Consider the following 5,548-nt stretch of genomic DNA (forward strand, 5'->3'; position numbering starts at 1 on the left):
GTAGAAAGGAAGAGATGGTGGGAAGTAGAGAACAGCAGCTGACAACCAAATAAGCGCGTCAATCAACTTTACAGAACCATCTGGACAGTGAAGCTCAAGGAATAGTGTTGACTATAGAGCTGACGGCATTAATCAGAAGCTATATTGTATGCTTGTGCTCTCCAAAGTAACCCTGCTACTTAGCTATATGCTTCTTGTACATAGTCACCATGTATAACTAAACTAAACTGTAAACCAGCGCCGCCACAGTAAAACAATTTGTAGGTTGTCAAACGTGTTAACACATTTTAGTGACCTCATATACAGCTCTGGCAAAAGCTTTAAATAAATTAGCAAGCTTAAGAGACGCAAGTGCTTTTTTCCACTGATCAGCTATGCCTGTAAGTATCATTCAAAGACACAACAAAAAATAGTGACTGCATTAATGCAATATTGTAAAAAACAGCTAATGAACTAGATGATCTAAGCACTAGAGTTGCAGTAATTGTGGTAGGTAATTGCAATTAATTAATTAATTAATTATTTAGCTATTCATTTTGCCAAGTAGATTCAGACATGGTATATAAATTACAGTTTATATTAAATATAAATGTTTGTTCTTTCTTTGGCAAATGGTCATGAACTCATTTATGCCAGCTTTATAGTTCATTGTATCTGTTTGACAACTGATGTTAGGAGAATACATAAAGAACTTGTGTACACCTGCATGTGTGTGTGTCTGCCCTTTAGTGGGCTGAAGACCTATCTGGGGTATTTCCTGCCTTTCGCCTAATGAATCAGGCCCACCGCAACCCTGACCAGGATAAAGTGGTGAAGCATGTGAAGGCTCATGTCGGACCCATCAGTGTCCTCGCTGCCCGGCAAAGAGTTATTTTAAAGACTCTGTATTTGTGGGTGGTTGTACCTTTTGGACTGTGCACTGCAATGGCCACCCTCCTGAGTGCAAAGTGCTGGCCAACATGTTCCACTTCCAGAAGAGGAGTTTGTCACAGGCTAAGTGTTGGTCACATCTCCTCCATACGTTTTGTGCCTTTAATGGGTGAAGCAAGTGTAAATTGTTCTAGGTTTACCACAGGTCAAATCACTGGGTTTGCTGTTGCATCGTTTTCTGTTGCCGCCACTTGCTGTTGATACATTTGCTGCAGCTGTTAAACCAACATGGACATCAAGACAAGCTATCACAGAGTGAGAAGTGGTCAGTCCTGAGGGTTATCTCCTGACCATATAAGTAGGCCTTGGAGTGTTGTCATCTCCACTACTGCCAGCAACTCAGCGCGTGTTTACAAGTTGCGCTCTTGTTGGCTCAGGACTCAATTAGGGTAGGTCACTGCCCTTCACTAAAACACTGATTCAGGCTCTCAGACACCTTGTTTCAATAGAAGGTCCAGCAGCACTTGCAGAGCTTTGCTTTCTAGTGCGGTAGCCGGTGGAATGGCTTGCATTTGCTCACTCCATCCTATGGTGGCAGCAACACGGCCCAATTGACGGCAGAACATTTTCCAGTTGCTGCTACTGTCATACTTCTGCATCCGTGGAAGCTGTGCCTGTTCTGCACTGGTGGTGGGAGCTAACCCAGGAAAAAATGTACTGTGAAGTTTTACAGTAAAACTGTTAAGTTTACAGTTGAACCATAATAGTTCATAGTTATACTGTCATTTTTACAGTTTGACCATGAGTACAATTGTGAACTCTTATGCTACCATCACGTTCATGACCACCTCTTTCAGTGTTTAATAATATTGACTGTGAAGTTTACAGTTCAACTGTAAACATGATATTGTTGAATTGTGAAATTCAGTCAACTTACAGTTTACAGTTCAACTAAGAATAGTTCACAGTCACCTCTTCTAATGTTTGATGTTTACAGTAATTTACAGTTTAACTATGTCATATAGGTAAATGACAAGATACAAATATCAAGATAATAATAATGTATATAATATTTATGTATTATTTAAAGGAGGTATGTGAATGAAGGGTGTAAGTGTATGTGTGTGGGGGTAAGTTAATTACATGACATGAAAAACATGTCAAAAAGACATTATTTACATCTAAAAAATTAGATGATTAACAATATTCCAATAAAAAAAGAATACAGCACAGATTTACATATTTATAATATTACAAAAATACAAATAACCTCATGCAGACAGGACAAATATTACATTACATCAATATTACATCAGACAGATGACTTTATAGCACCTTTTATTAAGCCTATTTTGCACAAAGCTCTCTTCTGCAGACATCATGTCAGTCTGGACATCTGTGCATGCGCACATGCGCACTTGATTTAAGACCGTTATCTCAACCAAGTGTCTCGAGCCTCGCGTCAGGTGAACCGCGCGAAATACAAATTTAGAGTCAGTTTCAGTGATTTAATTCTCAGAAATGAGTCTGTCAAAGTACGCGCTGTGTATTTGCTTAAAGATAAAGTTCCTGCCACATGTGTTATTGAGTCAGAGCTTATTAAAGGACAAGAATCTGACGACGGTAATCTCGTCAACGGCTAAACTGTTATCTGGAAAGTGAGAAATGGATAAAAAGACGTTGGTGAAGCGGCGCCATGCTAAGCTCCTGAAGTTCGATGATAAGTCATAAACTTAAACAGTTTATAATAATAAACAATAATATCTTTACTATGCCTGAAATGTTATTAAAAATAAGTGGCCATTTTAGAAAGCCGAAAATAACACAGGTGTCAGGATTCTATGTCTTCAAATTAGTTACTTGGGACGTTAGCTAAACCATTAGCATTAACAGTCTGTTATCTGACGATAGTTGATTGTTCGCTTTTTCTTCTTCTTACGCCTTACCACCCAACTTTGGGCATAGGCCACGAACAAGTGCTCTCCAGTCATCGCGATTCTGGGCCATCTTTTCCAGTTGTCCCCATGTGTACCCCGACCTCTTCACATCCGCATCTAGGTCACGGCGCCAGCTGTTTCTTGGCCTGCCCCTCTTCCTTTTCCCTTGTGGATTCCAGAAGAGGGCCTGTCTTGTTATATTTGATGCAGGTTTGCGAAGGGTATGGCCGACCCACCTCCATCTTCTTTGGAGGATTTCTTCTTCTACGGGCTGCTGCCCTGTTTGATGCCACAGCTCCAGGTTGTTGATAGTAATTGGCCAGTATATTCTTAGGATCCGCCTGAGGCAGGTATTTATAAATGTCTGGATTTTACTCATGGTTCGCTTTTTAAATGCCTAGTAATGCTTGCAACGCGTTAAGACTGGTACAGTTACTTAGTTATAGTGCTGTTACTGTGCTAAACTGCACTATAATAAACCTTTTTATGATTCTAAGTGTACAGATAATAGTACTAAGAAATGAACATAGACAAGTTTGTAAATGCTTTTAATATTTCCTACAAGACAATTCACCTTTTATGTCTTATTTATACACGTCTTAATTAAATGTGAACGTTAACCTGCAAGTTGCTCTTAAAATAGTGGAGGTCCAGCATTTTCTTTTGAATGATAGGTGATACAGTATGTGTGCTTTAAATTATTGCTGTGAAACTGAGGCAGTTGATCAAAGTTTATGCAATTTATTCAGAAAATGTATATTAACAAACATACTGGCCCAAGCCCAGTGACCACACCACGTAAGCCCACCAACAACCCAGGGAAAACCCTGCATTTGTGCCACTGTGTTTAAGCTGTTGTAGCATTCTGTTAACTACAGATTTTAAATATGAAATTAAAAACAGTATTTTTATTCCAGGAAAATGGCCACATATCAAGGAGTGCTGCTGAGGTTGAGAGAGTCTCAGTGTCCAACAGTGAAGACCCAGATATTGTAGATAACAGTATCTGCCTACATGCACATCAGGATGGGTTTTCCATATTCTTGTTCATGATAATATTAGCAAGTTTGATATTCAGTACATTGCTTTACAACCACATCCACAGAATGTTACTGTTTTGTAGCCCCAGAAAACTACATATCATTTCATTCTAGGACTATGCTGTAAAAGAGAAAATTGCAACAAGGCCTGGATCTCGAAAACTTGAAGTAAGTGCTAATTGATTTTTGAAGAATAGATTGTGTTTAAAATATATTTGTGTTAAAATATGTGAAACAACTCACTTCTTTACAGTTTTGGTGCTGACTATCTATTCATCCATCCATTCATCCACCTTTGTGTCGGCCTGCCCATCTATGTATGCTTAAAGCCCTGACTGTTTTCAACTTCTGTTGGGTGTGTTACTACGGGGTAAATGCTAAACTGTGTACTGATCGCATAGCTGCTGATATTAATTGTTTGATTCTTTTTTAGTCTACTACTGAATCAGATGGGCCATGCCAATCCATCTTAAGGCAGTCTGAGCTACTAAAATAATGAAATAAAAAAAGAAGATCTGTCTGCGTTAGTGCAGATGAAGGTAAGTCATGTTTTTCAGCAATAAATATTTTTTGCACCATAAGAATTAATGGTGAGATTACAAAGTATATATATTTCGTCATATATTGAGCACTCAAACAACAGATTATATTTAAAAATAAAATACACAGTATTTTGTCTGTCACTTTAACTTCTGCTTAAGATTAATCAATCTTTTGAACATGTATAAACATATGTTTGCATTTATATATTGATACGCTCACCAAGTATATGCTTTATGATACATCAGATGTAAGACATTGCTGATCAAATATATTAGGGCCCCTGTAGCTTAGAGGTGATGGCGGTAAATGTTTGATTATTTATTTATTTTTTGCATTTTCAAAAGTGGCCGAACAGATTTTCCCCATGAAGGAGGTCCAGAAAGTGTACTTCACCAGCAAATTCAACAATGTGGACAAGCTAGGAAAATAAGAGGTGTAATTCATGTCACAATTCACGCCCCACACACACACACAAAGACATAGGACACATCCAAGCACCCAATGCTGCCATAATTAAATGCATAGTGAATGATTATGAATGAGATTTTTTCATTATGTATGTATAGAGTTTATAAATAGATTTATACCACAATACATTATTCAAATATATAATTGTATATTATATTACTGTATAATAAAATTATATTATTGTATTATTACCATCGTAAAATAAATTATTAAGTGTAATATAATCATATTATTATACTGTATAACAAATACAATCTATTACTATCATTTTCTATATTACTATTATTATAGTATATTTAACATTACAATACACTCCTGATCAAAATCTTAAGACCAGTTAAAAAATTGCAAGAATTTGCATTTTGCACTACTGGATCTTAAGAAGGTTCTAAGTAGAGCTTCACAATGCTAAAAGAAGAAATGGGCGCAAGAGACAAAAACTTTTGAGCAGGCAATTTATTGAAAACAACAATTTAACTGAAATAGGCTGTTCATCAGCTGATCAAAAGTTTAAGACCATAGCTCAAAAAAACCCGAAAACCCCCTCAAAACAGAAATCAAAGTGTCAAAAAAAGGACTCGGTAATGAGTAGCTCCACCATTCTTGTTGATCACTTCAAACAATCGTTTAGGCATGCTTGATGCAAGTGTTTTCAGGAGGTTAGTGGGAACGTTGCTCCAAGTGTTGAAG

The 5,548-nt window shown here is 37.3% G+C and overlaps 1 long non-coding RNA gene across 1 annotated transcript; it reads left to right on the forward strand.

Moving 5' to 3' along the window:
* The first annotated feature begins 3,839 nt into the window (after window positions 1-3,839).
* On the forward strand, window positions 3,840-4,976 carry LOC134318969 (uncharacterized). The gene is made up of 3 exons (XR_010013450.1): window positions 3,840-4,015; window positions 4,281-4,386; window positions 4,735-4,976. It is a non-coding gene; the product is annotated as an uncharacterized LOC134318969 (long non-coding RNA).
* Window positions 4,977-5,548: the final 572 nt, after the last annotated feature.

This window comes from Trichomycterus rosablanca, chromosome 8 (assembly GCF_030014385.1).
Source record: "Trichomycterus rosablanca isolate fTriRos1 chromosome 8, fTriRos1.hap1, whole genome shotgun sequence".
Taxonomy (NCBI): domain Eukaryota; kingdom Metazoa; phylum Chordata; class Actinopteri; order Siluriformes; family Trichomycteridae; genus Trichomycterus; species Trichomycterus rosablanca.